Genomic DNA, 20,201 nt, shown 5'->3' with positions numbered 1-20,201 from the left:
CACATTTCACCTCTTGTACAGTTGCACATATACTAACAGCAATATATATAAATAATTAACAATAACAATGCATCAATGTCATCTTTTCTACAGAGATAAGAGAAGGTTCATGAAACTTTCAGAATAGCTTTATAAAGATAGGTCAGAGCAACAGCTAGGGATCATAATAGCCACAATACAATACCCAGTAAATCCCCACATCTAATATTTAAGCATAGATATTATTCACCAGGCTTGAACTAAGCTGGTCTCTGAAAAAATTAACATACTTCTGCATACTCTGTCCTCCTCCCAGTTTATGAATGTATATGTTTATTTGATTCAGCTAATTCCAAAGCAGCAGTTAATAACAGTCTTATCTTTTTATGTAGTTTTTCCATTAAGGCAGTAGTTTTCACCTTTTTGTCATTTGCAAACCTGTAAAACATTTTGAACAGAGGTGCGGATTCCCTTTGGAAATCCTAGACATAATCTGCAGACCCCCAGAGGTCCGCGGATCCACAGATTGGAAACCTCTGTTCTATGGTAACAACAATCTTTTCACAGACTCCTTAGACATAGCCTGCGGACCTCCAGGGATCCACAGACCACAGGTTGAAAACCACTGAATTAAGGCATTCAAAATATCCCCATGAGATATAGCACCTGTAGAAGTAGGCAGGTTTTCTTCCTGTTGGGCAAACAAAATTGATGGTATCTCTTTTGTTTCTGTACAACTTGGTCATCATTTAAAAATATCCTGCTGCCTTCCCGAGTTTCAATATCTAACCAAATTAGTAAGAGATTAAGCAAATTTTGTGTTATGTATACAGTACTGTATCTGTAGTAATAGTATGTATACACATACCAAAAGCAAAATACAAGATCATTGCCCTTACCGGCATTCATACTGAAGACACAACTAGTACAATGAAATAAAATGAACACAACAGTGGGCAATGGAGTTGCATGGGTATGTTAACACACTCAGGCATAGCGGCAATGGTTGGATTCTAGAAGCAAGTGGAAGGAGGGAGTGAAAGTGCTTGATGTCAATGATTAAGAAATTTGTCCTAGTAGAGATGGGCCTGAGCTGCAGATTTCAAGATCCATATTTGAGTTTTTCCTATAAGGAGCAGAAACGTGGGGTAGTAGGATGGTGTAATCAGAAATCATGTCAGTGATGTAGACAAGATCAGAGCTGTGAGAACTTTAAAGCTGCAAGAAGGTGGATGCTTAAAATGATTGTGTAAGAAAGAGGGGAGCCAATGTAGAGAATAAGAAGGGGAACTGTGACAGGTTCCATCAGGTACAACCTGGAACTGGGTACCAATGAGCCCTCTGTGCCACCAACCGTGGGCTCCCTCACACTGTGATGCTGTGACAGGCTATAAACCTCTCCAGTACTGCACTTATACAGACATCCACAGCAGGGCCATACCCAACTGAGTTACATGATGCTTTTGCCAGTCTCTCATGAACCTACCATAGAGAGCTCCAGCTCCCCAGCCTGCATCCGGAGCTGTATTGTCTTGCCTGGTCAGGAAACCTGACCAGTGTAAGTTATTACCCAGTCCATCACTTCTACCAAGGAAAGTGGACGTTGCACCAGCCCTTGCAAAACTGAGCAGATTCCCAAGCACTTCACCAAATAAGACATAAGAATGGCCATACGGGGTGCAGACCAAATGTCCATCCAGCCCAGTATCCGTCTTCCCACAATGGCCAATGCCAGGTGCTTCAGAGGGAATGAAACAGAAAAGATAATCATCAAGTGATCCATCCCCTATTTTATGTAAAATAGTGAACCATGCACTGTTTTAAGTAAATAGAAAACAGATTTATTAACTACAGAAAGATAGATTTTAAGTGATTATAAGTAGTAAGCTTAAGTTCAAAGTTGGTTACCTATGAATTAAAAGTAAAATCACAATCAGTTCTATAAACTTGACAGGATTTGAATCAAGCAATGTCTCATCCTGATAGATAATAGAAGCCGGTTACTGATCTTCCATACTCAGGCTGGAACTTTCCTTCAGCCTGTGACTACCTTCCCAGTTCAGTCTTTGTCCTCCGGACATGTTTCAGGTGTGAATTGTGGTGGGAGAGAGGCCAAGTGATGAGGTCACTTCTCTTTTATAGTTTCTTCCAGCTTGCTGGAAAGACCCTTTACTGTGACATGAGTCAAGTACTCTCCATTGTCTACGTGCTATCTCTGAGGAGTCTCCATTGTACATAGTTCCTGGGACAGTCCTTCGGAGTGTGGATTCCTTTAAAGGGATATCAGCAGTGTCTGGCTGCTCCATTGTTGTGTCTGAAAGGCTGCTTGTGGGAGTTCCCAACCTCACAACATATTTCAGTAACACACACATAGTAAAACTTCATAACTTCCCATGCAACGATAGCACATACAATCCAAAAGGATATTAATGTTCAAGAGATCAAGACTTTTAAAATGATATCTCATAAGGCATACTTTGTACAAAAGTATCATAATTATATGACAGTGGTGAATATGGGGGTTCCAGGATGCTGCTTTGAAGCACAGAGTGCCACAGGAACATATAATGAGGATGATAGAAGAGGAAGATGATTTGGGTTATAGCATACTGAACATAATGAAGGAGAGAGAGAGAGAGGAGATAGGGAGGCTGAAAAGGAGAAGGTTAGACTAGTTTGAGGTAGGAAGTTACCAGAGTATAGAAATGAGTTTTACCATAGAGAGACAGAGATAAAAAGATGAATTTTATAGATGTTGTAGAGAATAACTGTTGGAGCAGAGGAAGGATAAATCTAAGGAGTCTCAAAATAAGTGTTGGGAAATGGAACGTTAGTAAAGATGCAGCTGATTCTTGCCATTTCCAGCTGAACAGCTTCTCCCCATTTAATCAGTATTCTTAAATGTCAGAGTAATGCTAGGCTACATCAGAGAAGAGAAATGAATTGATTTAAGGCTGAGGGGGATTAACGGATTTTTGTGAAAAGATTACAGGAACTAGTTAGGTAAATCATGATAAAACGTGTGTGTGTCTGTGCATGAATGACATGAACACTCATAAACAGATGAAGGATGTAGATCCTAGAGGATGGAGAGAAATTAAGGTGCTACAAATGGTCTGGGAATAATGATATGAAGGTGAGCGGAGGAATATTTTGGCTGAATGTCAGGACACATTTCCATACATATGCTCCAATTTAGCAACTGAGCTCTGTGTGCATTGAGGGGATGTGTCTGTTTTGGAGCTCCTTACAGGATTAGGGCCAGAGCCATTTATTAAACTGGTAAGTTCCATCACTTGAAACATTTGAAACTAGACTTGGAAATGGGCTGAAGAATATACTGTGAGGAACAACACTGCATTGGATAGCCTTTATAGGTCTGTCATCAGTAAGTCCCATGTTTAATTGATCTTATGATTGTTTATATTGCTGTTACAGTCTTGCTTTTACAGCAGTACTACACTGTTATGATGGGTTCCTAATTTTAAAGAATTTAAATAACACACATTTCTAACCCTGTTGCATTTGAATCCACTTTCTGTTATTTATGCTTCATTCTTCATGACAGTTATGTGAGGGATAATACACACCTGTAGTATTGCAGGTAAATTTCTGGCCCCATTGACATGACCTTATTCACAGCATCCCCATCTTGACATGAAATCCAAGATGAGAGTGCTGTGAATAAGCAGATAACAGCAAACTCAGCTTGACTTTCTTACCTTGTGACTGCATTTGAATTTCAATTTCCAGCTAAGTTTCAAGCATCTCTGTTTGAAACTTAGATAGCAATTGTAATTCAGGTAGGGTTGCCAACTTTATAATTGCACAAAACTGAACACCCTTCTCTGCCCCCTGCCTCACCCCTTATCTGAGGCCCCGCCCCTATTCACTCCAGCTCCCCACCACCCCAGTCACTCGCTCTCCCACACCCTCATTCACTTTCACTGGGCTGGGGCGGGGGTTAGAGTGCAGGAGGGGGGTGAGGGCTCCAGCTGGGGGTGCAGGCTCCAGGGTGGGGCCAGAAATTAGGGGTTCAGGGTGTGAGAGGGGGCTCCGGACTGGGTCAGGGGGTTGGGGTGGGGGTTCAGGGTGCAGGCTCTGTCTGGGCAGCGCTTACCTCAGGCAGCTCCTGGTCAGTGGTGCAGCGGGGTTAAGACAAGCTCCCTGTCTGCTCTGGCTCTGCGCTGTTCCAGGAAGCATCCAGTATGTCCTCGGCCCTTACGGGACCGAGATGAAAAAAACTCCAGAGACATTCCATCCATATACTGCGTTCTGCGTTTTCCAGAGACTAGGACACAATAAAAGGGCTTTTGGTATAAAAGGATGAACTTGAACTAACTTGAGCCCTTCTTCCTGATCCAGCAAACAGAAAGGATAGTCTGTCCAAGGGCCCGAACCCCCACAAAAGGATTGGAAAGACCTTGGGCTACTAGGGCCACATAATACTAATGGGTGACCACTGGTAAGCTTGTAGCATGTGTGTCAGAACATCTATTGTTTTTATTATGTTTTCTGTGTAATGCATTTAGCTGACGAATAAATGTGCTTGCATAGGAAGAGGTGTGTGGCAACAGGTAACTACTGTTATAGCACCTAGAGAAATGTTAATCACAGATGCTGGACTGAAAGCAAAGCATAGGTACTGGCCTTTAGATAGATGGGCTTGCTGGGGATATCACAGTGTAAGGCAAGGGGCTCCCTAACCCTGGTCAGAAGGGAGCTGGCCAGAGACAGGTGATAGTTGGAATCCTCAGACCTGGCTGAGTATTCCTGGAGTGGACCATGGAAGGGATGGTGAGAGGAAGAATACAGGTGCAGATATCCTGAAACTGTGACAATCACTATATAGTTCCTTTTGTGGGAGGATCTCAACATTCTTTGAAAATATGAATCAATTTATTTGAAACAAAAGTATAAAATGATTGGAATTTGAACACTATTTCATTTGTCAGCTACAAGAGACCGAATCCTGGAAATTCTTACTGAGGAGAAAAGGAGTACTTGTGGCACCTTAGAGACTAACAAATTTATTAGAGCATAAGCTTTCGTGAGCTACAGCTCACTTCATCATCCCATAAGACTAATCATGGGAGTAGTTCATATAAATGAAAAAATATGGAAAATTCTAAGCATTTTATACTTGGAGTTTAAATAATTAGGATTGTTATGTTGTTAGTTTAATTTTCTTTTGTAAGTGTAAAACATTAATTTAGTAACTTTTTTAGATAATACTGAAGAGAAAAAACACATAAAAATACATAACTAACTTAAACCTAAACTATGAAGTCTCAAATACACAGCATGATGATAGTGAAATATCCTTTCCAATATGTTTGCTTTTACCTCTCCCTGGAGCAATCTAAATCAGCAATGACCCCAAAAATAGATATACAAGGACTTAATACGTTACCAACACAGATTTATTATTTGGATTACTTATAGATGTGGTTTAAGAAAATGTAATGGTACTCAGTTATGAAGTGAAAGTCAAATGTGTTGCCAAAAAGATATGCTGTATTACGTGATCTGAACTCAAAGATTTTCAGTGACTTCAGATCAGGCCCTATAAGGGAAAATGTCAGTGTTGTACAGCATGTATGGATACACATAATGAAATAAAGCTAATATTTAAAGTATTGTGGCCCAGGTTCTCTGCTGGTATAAGTTTGGAACTGCTCCATTGAACTGATGTCAATGGATCCATTCCAATTTACACCTGCTGAGGATTTGCTCCATTGTATTTACACGGACTCTGTCAGTTTAAATCACCCTTTTGTCTGCAGTATTTTGCCAACTATTGTTACAAGTAACCTCTAAGATTAGTGTAACTGAAAGAGCTTAGAGAAGAAAATATTTTCTCTGTTGTCTTTTGTTTCATATGTACTTTTGTCAGCACTATGTGTGTAGATAGTTTAACTGTTTCCCATGTATAATCAGTTAGTCTTCTCTGTCATTTGTGTGGGTCTTTCCAGAAGTCACAGAGGTGAAGGAATCAAAACATTTTAAAAATTTGTAAAATTTGATTGTAAGACACCAGCAAGTGGCAGAAGGACCCAGAGACAGGTGTAGTAACTGAAATTTTTCTTAATTCCATTTTGAAATTGAGTGGATTTGTAGTTTACATTGTCCCTTTATATATTTTGGTAGCCTGTATATCTTGCAAAAACACATATCAAGGATAATACAATAAAAAGGCTAGTATTTGAAAAGGGGATTTTCGGAATGAAATCTGGAGTTCAAAAAAGGAAGCTGATTCAGTTACTCTGCTTTTCAGTCTGGTGCTATATACTATTATGCACTTTTGGAAAACCTTTTCTCTTGTATCTTTCAGAGTACCAGCACAGCAAGAGTTATATGATTGTTTCAGCTAAGCTATTTCAAACCATATTGACCCCATGCTACTTTGGGGTATCCTATGTCAAAGCTGATATTAATGTTTGAGTCCCTGCCCTGTATTTTTTTCAAATCAAGGTTTCATGGGTAGTGGGTCATATTGTCCCACCATCTATTCCAATGTAAACACAATGTAATTCTTTTAATAAAATTCAAGACAATCATGTTAAAAATACTTCTAGTCAAAATCATACGTGTTCAGTACAAAGAAGTTGTTTAAAGCATGATCTAAAGACATGCCAAAATACGAGGACCATTACTCTATAAAGTGAAATCAGCTGGAATTTCCACATCTTGCACAAGATTTTGTGATACATCCACTGAGATCTCACAATGGGTCTTGTTGATAATAATAATACAAGAACTTGTACAGAAATGTGCTATTGGGATAGCAGTTGGACTCTTTAGAGATAGTGTAGGAGGTAGATATCGTCATTATCACCGAATTATAATACCAGCTGTTCCATGTAGGCTCAAACACTGGTCTGTCTGTAGATTCTTTGTTACTGCCTTTTGTTTTGGAGTTCCGTTAGTTTTTTTCCTAGTTAGGTCTATGGCACAATGGTAAAATAAAAGCAGAGTTTATCACTCACAAATGGCTGGATGCAGCGCTGTTGTAGCCATGTTGGTTCCAGGGATTAGAGAGACAGACAAGATGGATGAGGTAATATCTTTTATTGGACCAACTTTTGTTGACGAGAAAGACAAGCTCTCGACGTTACATAGAGCTAGGATTGCTAATTTTGGTGGGACGTATCCCTGGATGCTTCGTCACATGACAAGATTAATCTTTAATTCTGGAGACACCAGGGCAATCCTGGATGTTTGGCAACCCTATATAGTGTGCTTTCTGAAGCTTGAAAGCTTGTCTCTCTCACCCACAGAAGTTGGTCCAATAAGAGATACTATCTCAGCCATCTTGTCTCTGCATGAAAACTGTCCATACGCCAATGGTTTATAAAGTACAGTGGAGGAACAATGAGGTCCCAGGTTATTTTCTCATTTGAGTTTGAAAACAGGAGCCATCTGTGGAAAAACCAGCAACAAGTCTGTTCTCATTTGTATTCTTCATGACAGAATACATACATGGCAGAACTCTCATGCACTGTATAGCTGGATTGCATGCCAGGCAGACTTTGTGGCAATACGCGTTTTACAAATAGTTTTCTCCTTGGGTATCATAAAAGATGTATCAAGGTATCTGTTTCAGCATGAATAAAGGAAAAGGAAATCATGAGAAAGGAACACTTCAGAGTGCAGTCCAATAACCAGGCATAGTTACAGGATTCAGAGTAGCAGCCGTGTTAGTCTGTATATACAAAAAGAACAGGAGTACTTGGGGCACCTTAGAGACTAACAAATTTATTAGAGCATAAGCTTTCGTGGGCATAGTTAGTCACCTTCTGGCTAATCGTGGGGAGTGCCTGAGATTTGTCACTGTAATAAAATAGTTGGCAATAGGAACTATTATCTGTTCCAGCTTATTTCAGGAGGGAATGGGTGAGACAGTGGAAGGATGGCTGAACCATTGAAAAAACATTAAAAAAAATATTATTAGAGCTGATCAATAAAAAGGACAATTTTTTCATGAAAAGAAGAGCCCTCCTGTTTTGTTCTACGTCTACAGTTACAGGCCTCCTTGTTGCACAATTGTATGAAGTGAGCTGTAGCTCACGAAAGCTTATGCTCATATAAATTTGTTAGTCTCTAAGGTGCCACAAGTACTCCTTTTCTTTTTGTGAATACAGACTAACACGGCTGCTACTCTGAAACCTGTAGGTTCTATGAATCTCAAGCTGTTCTAAACTAAATAAAAGCCTAAAAGTTACATCTCTGGTGGAAATGGATTTCAATTTGGCTGGAACTAAATCAGAACTTCTAGGTGTTCAGAGGGGCTGAGTCACTTGACTCTTGGCTCTCATTTCTTCCTGAGCCACAGCAGCAGCACATGCCATGGCATGTCTCTGCTTGATCTCAGCACAGCAGATAAGCAGAGAAGCCTAACTGGAAAATCTGCTCCGTCTGCAACTCTTCTTAGACAGAGTACATGGATAGGGAGCTCTGCTGGTTTTGTGGTCTGGGGGCAGCTCTCTTCACTGCATTGCCCAGGAAGACATTTCTCAAGCCTTCCCTTCCCTGGGCCAGTAGGTAGCCAGACCAAGTCATGCTAGAAAGGGAGTTAGCTCCAGCAGGAAAGTGGCAAGTGCCACCTTTCTTCTGCTGCTGCTGCAAAGACCTGGTGAAGCAGTAGTCCAAGAACAGTTTGTCCAAGGAAAATATCACTACCATCAAGCCTAGTGAACCTACTTCAATCACTGCTGGTGACCTCTGATCCAACAATGGGTCCCCTGTCTCCAAGTGCAAGGCCACTGAAGGAAGACAAAGAGCCAAAGATCCAGCAGACCACTGAGAATGGGTGTTCAATTTATCTGAGAACCCAAATGGCTCACATCATTTGTGCCCTGTTCATAGGGGCTTAAACAGCTGTTCCTCTCCAATTACACCTCCCAAGCAACGGTTTGCCATTTAACAGGTCTATAGCTGTGTAACCGTTCTGTCAGGTGGAGCCAGCAGCAACCAGGGCTGGGTTCAATTTCTAGGGGTTCTTTTCCATCGATGCAACACAGAACCGGCTCAAGCACCCACCCAGTAACCTGGGAAAATTACACACCATCCCTGGGTGCCTCTGAGAGGCAATACTTCCCCACTCGCCATCACAGAGTCTGAGTGTAGAAAATAAACTTTTAATAGAAGGAGAGAAGTAACTTGGTGTTAATTTGGGCCAAAGACCCACCCCAAGAAAGTTGGACAGTGTCCTTTTCCCCTCGGGTTCTTAAGTCCAGCAACCCAAAAGACTCGTTAACATGCCCATCCCTTCTCTCCACTCCACTCACAGTTCCTGTCCTTGGTCAGTGCAGACCCAGAGTTCAGAGGTGCCTCTGCAGAGTTCACCTCCCACCCTGGGTGAAGCAGAACACCCAGTCGAAAAGGGACCCTGGACTCTGAACCCCTCATTTCTGGCCCCACCCAGAACCCACACCCCCAGCTGAAGCCCTCATGCCCTCCAACCCCCTGCCCCAACCCAGTGAAAGTGAGTGAGGGTGGGGGAGAGTGAGTGACGGAGGGAGGGGAGAAGAAGCGAGTGGGGGTGAAGCCTCAGAGAAGGGGTGGGGCATGGGCATGAACTCTGTGAAGGGGCGGGGCTGGGGTATTTGGGTTTTTGCTGTTAGAAAGTTCACAATCCTATTCCCTAAGAGTGGTAGCAGCGTCTTGAGTGGAATGATACACTACTTAAGAAGAAATCTGCAAGTCAGCCTCCTCGCTATCCATGCATTCCTTTGAAAAATACTGCACATTGGCTTTGAAAGTCTACCCGGATGCTGTTTTGGGGAGGATGATTTCGCACACTACAGGGTTTCAGTGAATCAGGGAACAGCCAGTGTGTCTATTTAAATTTTGGTAATATTAAGACGAATTGTTCTCCATCCCTGAGTTCTTTCCCTGCAAACTGTCTGATGTGCACTGTATGACCTGGGGACATTACTGCTTGACAAAGCACATGTGCAAAGCACGTGGAGATACACATGTGCATTTTCTTATTGGGTGAGAAAAAGTTAGAAAAAAATGAAAATATTGAACTGTAGTAAAATTAAGTATCCATATTGCTTCTAGATGTTGAACTAAGAAGGGTATTTCTTTTACAGGGAATTGGCTACAGGCTGCTCACTGATGTGCTTTGAATCAAGTTTTGGGCCCAGCAGTTTCTCAACTGTCATTGGTACCTACTCTGGCCACTAACAACTATTCACCTCTTTGCTTAGTCTAATAGCACTAGGAATATACTTTGCCACAGTCCTCTAACAGAAAAAAATCACTATTTGATTCAGTGCCCAAGGCCATAACAAGGTCTTCAGCAGCAGTGCAAGTAATACACTGGAGATCCAGTCTGACATTTTAGGATAGGTAAATAATTGCTGCATTACTTATACATATTCCTTATATTGTAATTTAGGTATAGTGACAAAATGCTACTAAGCATTTTTAGCTAATCTAATTTTAGCTAGGTAGGTATTTAAAGAGCACTTGGTTGCCATGCTACCCAGGTCCTAGATATAGCGTTTAGTATTTATATCATAGTGCTATACAGACATTAGGTAACTGAGCTATTGATAGGGATATAAATTTAGCCTAACACCCATGAAGCAACTCCCAACAGTTGGGCTTGAACATTTGTTGAAACTGGACTACTCTGACTATTCACTTCTGGAACTCACTTCCAATTTCATGTATTCTCGTGAAACATCAAAAGGCAACATTTGGAATGAATAGTACACAAGTAACAACTTAAGTTTTCTTTAACGCAGTAGCTAGTGTTACTGTCACTTGAACCCTCTAAACAAAAGGCTTTATAGATTGACTGAGAAATACTGCACACTTAGAAAAACTACAACAGGATCCAGGGAAACCAAATATAATGGTTCCTCCATCACATTCCAGGGGAACAGATAAAATTTTATAGTGTAAATGCTTCTTCCCAGTTCAGGCAACCAAACTGTTTAACAGAGGGAGTTAGAAAGAGGCCTTCTTTCTAACACGAGGGGAAGATTTCAGCCATAAGGCAACATATGGTATTCAGCCTAAACTATTTTTGCCTTTCGGCTCAGACAAGGTTAACTAATAATAAAATCCCCCTCTCACAGTAGTGTGTATTGCCTTGTGAATAATCGCACATTATGGGCTAAATTTAGGCTTCTGTCCTATTTTCCTCCATTTTACAAACTTTGGAGAGGCTTGGAGTTGGGTGCAACATCCACAGATTTGGTATGGAATTCTCTGGTTTAGCCGCTCCATATCTCACAGAGATTACTCGTGCTATCCATGGAGAGTTCTGCATAGGGAACAAATAGAAATGCTGCTTTTGTAACATTAATGTGACTTTCTATGTTCAGAAATCCTATAAGGTCTAAATTTGACCGTCTACAACACATTCTGCTCTCAGTTGAACCCATGCAGACCCCCATCCTCTTGGTTATAGCAGAGGTTGCTTGGAAGCCACTGAGATCAGAATCTAACCTGTCACAGTTTTAGGGTAACTGAATCTGTGTCCCCACTCTGTGGTCCACTCTAGTCAGCTCTCAGGTCTCCAGCTATCACCTGCTCTGGCCAGGGACCCTAGTCCACTCCCTTCTGACCCAGGGTGTATAATATCTGAGATATCCTCAGCAAGGCACTCTGCCAAACAGCCAGCACCTGTGTGTTGCTCTCTCTCCAAGGGCTAAAACTAATGTATTGCCAGCAGTTACAAGTTACCACACATTTGTTCTTCAGGTAAAAGCATTGCAGAGAAAGCATATTGAAACCAATAAAAATTCCTTTACACATTCTAAAAGCTTATCAGTGGTCACCCATCAGTCTTAGGGGACCTTACAAGGCTAAAGTCTTTCCAACACTTATGGAAGTGTTCCCCACGTCATCGTCATTCCCCCCCTCCCCCCCGTCTCCCCTTGGACAGAATGTCCTGTCTATTTGCTGGATCAGCCTTGGGCCAGGAACAGAGCTGCGACCAATGGCTGTGGCTGGGGGCGGGAGCTGGGGATGGGGCTGCGGGCAGGACCAGAGCTGAGCTGGGGGTGAGGAGGGGTTGGATGGCACTCCCTCCACACCCCCTGTGGGGGCTGGCCTGGGGCCCTTAGCGCCCCCCCCCCAAAGGTTCCTCTGAGCCTGCCTAGAGAGGCACGCCCCACAGTTTGGGGACCTCTGAGCTACGTGCTTCACCTTAATCACCTTATTGAAGGAACTGTGCTAACTCTTCCTCCTGGAGTTGTATACAATCCCTGGCCCTCAGTGATACTTAAACTTAATACAATATGGTCCTCAAAAATATTGAATGTGGTTGCAGTATTTGACTAAGTTAACTTATGACTAAGTTATCCCTGTTACTTCATGTGACGGGGTGTACCAGGCTCTTGGTCCCCCTGCTGGAGGCCCCGCAGTCCTTCTACACCTTGCCCCAGGAAAGGGGCCGCAACGGTGGGTGCATGGTTGCAGCCAATCAGAGCCCAGCTGGCTCAGATGAAAGGAGCAGCAGGACCTTATCAGGTCAGTTCCTGGTGGGGCTGGACTAGGTTGGTGAGACGAGATGAGAGAGGACCTGAGAACATTAACCCTAAGATCAGGGGTGAAGCTAGAGGAACCATGTGGGAAGAGGCCCAGGGAAATAACAGCAGCTAACTGAAGGGAGCAGTAAATGGCTGCTGTTTTATAGGGTCCCTGGGTTGGAACCTGGAGTAGTGGGCGGGCCTGGGTTCCCCCACTGGAAAAGTGACCTAAGCCGTGAGAAGGGGACAAGGGTCGTTTAGACACCTGAGTGAAGGGCTGAATTTAAAGGTTCCAAGAGCCAGGGCTAAAGACCCTGGTGAGGGCACTGACAGTGTGTTGAACTCTTTATTACCCCAAGGGGGGGTCATTTGGACTTTGTTACTCGGGTGGAGGACCAAGCTGCTGAAAATTCACCAAGGACTGTATTGCCACACCTAGCCACTAGGAGGGGCACAAGAGTACCTCCATTACACTTCGCTATGACTAAGTACCGTCTACTGCAGTGGTTCTCAAACTTTTGTACTGGTGACCCGTTTCACATAGCAAGCCTCTGAGTGTGACCCCCCCCCCTTATAAATTAAAAATTCATTTTTTATATTTAACACTATTATAAGTGCTGGAGGCAAAGCAGAGTTTGGGGTGGAGGCTGACAGCTCATGATCCATCATGTAATAATTTTGCGACCTCCTAAGGGGTCCAGACACCCAGTTTGAGAACCCCTGATCTACTGTTATCTGTTCTGTATGATGGATGGATGTTCATTAGCTTTCTTTCAAAACAGAAAAATACAAATCTTAAATCAAATATCCTTTGAGGTTGGGGGGACTTGCAAATTGCAGGGTTACTTCAGCCACCATTGTAGAACACTTTTACTTGCTTATCTGTGTTCAAAACACACTATATATATTTCTTATGCAATTTCTGCCATGTGCTTCTTAACGGCTTATGAAAGAGCACCAGTTTGCTTGCGCACTGTTAAAGCACCGTTGACAGGGAAGGTTTGGAAGGGGGGAAATCTATTCACCAAGGCCAGCAAAGCATAGGATTAGAGACATTTGCTAACTTGAAATTGCTGTATTTTTCAAGGAAAACAGGCTTTTTAGAGTTCATTTCACAAGAATGGAAGAGGCAGAGCAAAGGCCTGGTACAATGCATATGCACGCACACCACTGCCAATGACAGCAGAGCTCCAAAGTCTAATTTTAGGTCTCTCGACCTTGGTATTTTCCCCTTCAGTGTAGTGTGTGGTTGGTTTTATATATATATATATATATATATATATATATATATATATATATATATACACACACACACTACAAATCAGTTCCTCTTTCAAGAATTACAAACTGCTTTAGAGAGCAAAGACAAGGACAAAATAACCATAACTAATGTTTGAAGACAAACCAAAGAAATAAATTCAAATAAATCTGGAGTTAAAAGCACTTGCATGTCACTTCCATTTTGATATGAAGATTGTCTAAGAAAAGAAAGAATCTAAAGAAATGTATCCTGAGATTTGAGATAAAAAAATTTATGAACCTGGAGACCTTGAATCAGATTCTGATCTTGATTAATCTGGTGTAAATCCAGATTAAAATGCCAGTGAACTCAAGGGAGTTTTCCTGGATTATTTGCAATATAACTGTGAGCGGAGTCTAGCTCAAGTTTTGGGATTAATTCATGATGAGGTACATTGGAAATTAGATACACAAGCTCTAAGGATGAGTTGCACAACTAATTCCTTATGTAATACAATAAAGCATAATCTTTTTCATTATCTGGCTTTTTTTCCGTGACTAAAATTCATACAAAATGGGTACATCAAAAATATATCCAGTTGTACTGAGCCAATTAACACATCTTTGGTTAAGGCATAGGTCATGCATATTTTGCAAAAAAAGAAACAAACTCTCAAAACTACTTCATAGTATACTCATTTTGGTATGTGCTATTAATATAATGGAATAGAATAAAAAACCTCATCATACCATTATTTCGTGAATTGCTGCTGTCCAAAGTGTAGAAGTTAAATCAGATGATTTTACTGCTAGAATTTTTATAAACCGTGGACCTGATTTCCCTACTGTGTGCTTCAGTCTAATGCCAGTGTAACTTCATAGTTACTCTGGCATAAAATTGAAGCACAAACACAGTGACGAATGAGCCTCTTTCTCTTACCATTCGTGGTTGTATTTTGGTTTTTCCTTATACAAAGTGTGTTATGAGTCTCTTATTCTGCACCAGATTTTATGTCCTCCAAAACACTTTTCTTTAATCTTGTTATACTAACTGTTGTATTTGCTTCAAACAACCTAAGATCTTTCTGTGGTATTAGCATTATGAAAGTTACTTCCACCTTCAATGTTTAATGCCACATCTGAAGCCAGCACATTTAAAGATAAATGACATCTGAAAAGCACCAGCTACACTAGCCTTTGAGATGATATTTAGCAGGTCAGGTTCTGTGCTAAGTTGCACCCCAATGAGTATGGATACAATTTTGTCACAGTAAAGTTATGAATAATTCACAGCACAGTCACATTAAAAATAATAATAGAGAATTTGATGCTGTGGTCATGGCAACCTTGTGGCTCCTTCTCCCACACATTACAGTTTATTAGTTTGTTTTGACGTTGCCCTTTTGGAATGAGACTTGATCAGTGTGGACTAACAAACTGTTAATGCATGGCAGTAGGGGTCCCTGTAAATGACCAAATTTCGAGGTGCTGTGCCAGTGGTGCCCTTTGTGACATAATCATCTCCTTACCTATGAGATCAACAGGATTCAACAATGAGGCAACTCAGCACAGAATTTTGGCTAGTACCACAGGGTGATAGACAACTTCATAACTGACATCTCTTCAGGCTCCTTTATCTTATTGCATCTTTTTCTGCCTCTCTTAACAATTCAATAGCTTGTGATGGAGTAAGATGAGACATCTCTGTTCCTGTGTGCAAAGAACATACAGATAAACTCTTTTGAGTTCCAATTCTCCTTTCACTTATGGCAATGTAAACCTAGAGTAAATCCACTGAAGTCATAGAATAATAGCATTGTAGGGCTCTATGGTATCTCAAGAGGTCATCTACTCCAGCCCCCTGTATTGATTTAGGATTAAGTATACTGAGACCATCCCTGACAAGTGCTTGTCTAACCTGTTCTAAGAGTATGTCTACACGATGAAATTGGGTCGAATTTATAGAAGTCGGTTTTGTAGAAAGCATTTTTATATAGTCGATTGTGTGTGTCCCCACACAAATGCTCTAAGTGCATGTAGTCAGGGGAGTGTGTACACAGTACCGAGAAAACCGTCAACTTCTAGAGAGTTGCACTGTGGGTAGCTATCCCACAGTTCCCGCAGTCTCCACCGCCCATTTGAATTCTGGGTAGAAATCCCAGTGCCTGATGGGGCTAAAACATTGTCGCGGGTGGTTCTGGGTACATATCGTCAGGCCCCCCTTCCCTCCCTCCTTCTGTGAAAGCAAGGGCAGACAATCGTTTTGCGCCTTTTTTCTTGAGTTACATGTGCAGATGCCATACCATGGCAAGCATGGAGCCCGCTCAGCTAACCGTCACCATATGTCTCCTGGGTGCTGGCAGATGTGCTACTGCATTGCTACACAGCAGCAGTTTATTGCCTTTTGGCAGCAGACAGTGCAGTGTGACTGGTAGCCGTCGTCGACATAGTCCTGGGTGCTCTTTTAACCGACCTCAATGAGGTCAAGGGCGCCTGGGCAAACATGAGAGTGACTCAGCCAGGTCATTTCCCTTTTAAGTTTCGTCTCATAGCAGTTCAGTCCTACCGGCAGTGCACTGTCTTTTAATCAGAAGCCAGCAGAAGATGATGGCCAACAGTCATACTGCACCGTCTTCTGCCGAGCACCCAGGAAATGACGATGGTTAGCAGTCGTACGACACAGTCTGCTGACAGCAAGATGTATAAAGATAGATGAAGTGGCTCAGAACAAGAAATAGACCAGATTTGTTTTGTATTCATTTTCTCCTCTCTCCCTCCGTGAAATCAACGGCCTGCTAACCCCAGTTTTGATTTCTATCCTTGAGGTTTTGAGTTCTATCCTTGAGGGGGCCATTCTGTTTCTCGCAAAGACACCCCCTTTGTTGATTTTAATTCCCTGTAAGCCAACCCTGTAAGCCATGTCGTCAGTCGCCCCTCCCTCCATCAGGGCAATGGCAGACAATCGTTCCGCGCCTATTTTCTGTGCAGATGCCATACCACGGTGAGCATGAACCCCGCTCAGATCACTTTGGCAATTAGGAGCACATTAAACACCACACGCATTATCCAGCAGTATATGCAGCACCAGAACCTGGCAAAGCGAAACCGGGCGAGTAGGCAATGTCAGCGCGGTGACTAGAGTGATGAGGACATGGACACAGACTTCTCTCAAAGCACGGGCCCTGGCAGAGTGGGCATCATGGTGCTAATGGGGCAGATTCATGTGGTGGAATGCTGATTCTGGGCTTGGGAAACAAGCACAGACTGGTGGGACCGCATAGTGTCGTAGGTCTGGGACAATTCCCAGTGGCTGCGAAACTTTCATGGAACTTTCATGGAACTTTGTGACTTGCTTTCCCCTGCCCTGAGGCGCAAGAATGCCAAGATGAGAGCAATTCACAAGCGAGTGGCGATAGCCCTGTGGAAGCTTGCAACACCAGACAGCTACCGGTCAGTCAGGAATCAATTTGGAGTGGGCAAATCTACTGTGGGGGCTGCTGTGATGCAAGTAGCCAACGCAATCAAAGCTCTGCTGATATCAAGGGTAGTGACCCTGGGAAATGTGAAGGTCATAATGGATGGCTTTGCTGCAATGGGATTCCCTAATTCTTGTGGGGCCATAGACGGAACCCATATCCCTATCTTGGCACCAGAGCACAAAGCCGGCGAGAACATACCGCAAGGGGAACTTTTAAATAGTGCTGCAAGCACTGATGGATCACAAGGGACGTTTCACCAACATCAATGTAGGATGGCCGGGAAAGGTACATGACACTCGCATCTTCAGGAACTCTGGTCTGTTTCAAAAGCTGCAGGAAGGGACTTTATTCCCAGACCAGAAAATAACTGTAGGGGATGTTGAAATGCCTATAGTTATCCTTTGGGACCCAGCCTATTCCTTAATGCCATGGCTTATGAAGCCATACACAGGCAGCCTGGACAGTAGTCAGGAGCTGTTCAACTACAGGCTGAGCAAGTGCAGAATGGTGATAGAATGTGCATTTGGACGTTTAAAAGCGCACTGGCGCAGTTTACTGACTCGGTTAGACCTCAGCGAAACCAATATTCCCACTGTTCTTACTGCTTGCTGTGTGCTCCTCAATATCTGTGACAGTAAGGGGGAGATGTTTATGGCGGGGTGGGAGGTTGAGGCAAATTGCCTAGCTGCTGGTTACACACAGCCGGACACCAGGGCAGTTAGAAGAGCACAGGAGGGTGTGGTGCGCATCAGAGAAGCTTTGAAAACCAGTTTCATGACTGGCCAGGCTACGGTGTGAAAGTTCTGTTTGTTTCTCCTTGATGAAACCCCCCGCCCCTTTGTTCACTCTACTTCTCTGTAAGCTAACCACCCTCCCTTCCTCCCTTCGATCACCACTTGCAGAAGCAATAAAGTCATTGTTGCTTCACATTCATGCATTCTTTATTAATTCATCACACAAATAGGGGGATAACAGCCAAGGTAGCCCAGGAGGGGTGGTGGAGGAGAGAAGCACCAGGAGGGGTGGTGGAGGAGGGAAGGACAAGGCCACACAGCACTTTAAAAGTTTAAAACTTTAAAACTTATTGAATGCCAGCCTTCTGTTGCTTGGGCAATCCTCTGGGGTGGAGTGGCTGGGTGGCCGGAGGCCTCCCCACCGCGTTCTTGGGCATCTGGGTGAGGAGGCTATGGAACTTGGGGAGGAGGGCAGTTGGTTACACAGGGGCTATAGCAGCCATCTGTGCTCCTGCTGCCTTTCCTGCAGTTCAACCATACTTGGAGCATATTAGTTTGATCCTCCAGCAGCCTCAGCATTGAATCCTGCCTCCTCTCATCCTGCTGCCGCCACCTTTCAGCTTCAGCCCTCTCTTCAGCCCACCACTTACTCTCCTCAGCCCGCCACCTCTCCTCCCGGTCATTTTGTGCTTTCCTGCACTCTGACATTGTCTGCCTCCATGCATTCATCTGTGCTCTGTCAGTGTGGGAGGACAGCATAAGATCAGAGAACATTTCATCTCGAGTGCGGTTTTTTCACCTTCTAATCTTCGCTAGCCTCTGGGAAGGAGAAGATCCTGTGATCCTTGAAACATATGCAGCTGGTGGAGAAAAAAAAAGGGACAGTGGTATTTAAAAAGACAGATTTTATAGAACAATGGGTACACTCTTTCACGGTAAACCTTGCTGTTAACATTACATACATAGCACATTTCTTTCCAAGGTCGCATTTTGCCTCCCCCCAGCGCGTGGCTCGCCCCTCCACCCTCCCCGTGGCTAACAGCGGGGAACATTTCTATTCAGCTACAGGCAAACAGCCCAGCAGGAATGGGCACCTCTGAATGTCCCCTTAAGAAAAGCATCCTATTTCAACCAGGTGACCATGAATGGTATCACTCTCTTGAGGATAACACAGAGAGATAAAGAACGGATGTTGTTTGAATGCCAGCAAACATACATTGCAATGCTTTGTTCTACAATGATTCCCGAGTACATGCTACTGGCCTGGAGTGGTAAAGTGTCCTACCATGGTGGATGGAATAAGGCTGCCCTCCCCAGAAACCTTTTGCAAAGGTTTTGGGAGTACATCCAGGAGAGCCACGAATGCCAGGGCAAATTAATCATTAAACATGCTTGCTTTTAAACCTTGTGTAGTATTTTAAAAGGTACACTCACCAGAGGTCCCTTCTCCGCCTGGCGGGTCCGGGAGGCAGCCTTGCGTGGGTTCGGGGGGTACTGGCTCCAGGTCCAGGGTGAGAAACTGTTCCTGGCTGTCGGGAAAACCGGTTTCTCCGCTTGTTTGCTGTGAGCTATCTACAGCCTCTTCATCATCGTCTTCCTCGTCCCCAAAATCTGCTTCCGTGTTGCCTCCATCTCCATTGAAGGAGTCAAACAACACGGCTGGGGTAGTGGTAGCTGAACCCCCTAAAATGGCATGCAGCTCATCATAGAAGCGGCATGTTTTGGGCGCTGACCCGGAGCAGCCGTTCGTCTCTCTGGTTTTCTGTTAGGCTTGCCTCAGCTCCTTAAGTTTCACGCGACACTGCTTCGGGTCCCTGTTATGGCCTCTGTCCTTCATGCCCTGGGAGATTTTCACAAATGTTTTGGCATTTCGAGAACTGTAACGTAGTTCTGATTGCACAGATTCCTCTCCCCATACAGTGATCAGATTCCATACCTCCCGTTCGGTCCATGCTGGAGCTCTTTTGCGATTCTGGGACTCCATCATGGTCACCTCTGCAGATGAGCTCTGCATGGTCCCCTCTGCTGATGAACTCTGCATGGTCACCTACTGCTTGCCACGCTGGCCAAACAGGAAATTGAAATTCAAAAGTTTGCGGGCCTTTTCCTGTCTACCTGGTCAGTGCATCTGAGTTGAGAGTGCTGTCCAGAGTGGTCACAATGGAGCACTCTGGGATAGCTCCCGGAGGCCAATACCATCTAATTGTTTCCATAGTACTCCAAATTTGACCCGGCAAGGCCGATTTCAGCACTAATCCCCTTGTCGGGGTGGAGTA

The 20,201-nt window shown here is 43.5% G+C and overlaps 1 protein-coding gene across 3 annotated transcripts in view; it reads left to right on the top strand.

Annotated features, from left to right (window-relative positions):
• VSNL1 (visinin like 1) overlaps window positions 1-20,201 on the top strand; it is a 156,229-nt gene that overhangs the window by 21,872 nt on the left and 114,156 nt on the right. The gene's annotated exons all lie outside the window — the stretch shown is intronic.

This window comes from Dermochelys coriacea, chromosome 3 (assembly GCF_009764565.3).
Source record: "Dermochelys coriacea isolate rDerCor1 chromosome 3, rDerCor1.pri.v4, whole genome shotgun sequence".
In the NCBI taxonomy this organism is placed as follows: domain Eukaryota; kingdom Metazoa; phylum Chordata; order Testudines; family Dermochelyidae; genus Dermochelys; species Dermochelys coriacea.
The sequence above is the reverse complement of the archived record's forward strand: the minus strand, read 5'-3'. Positions and strand labels throughout refer to the sequence as shown.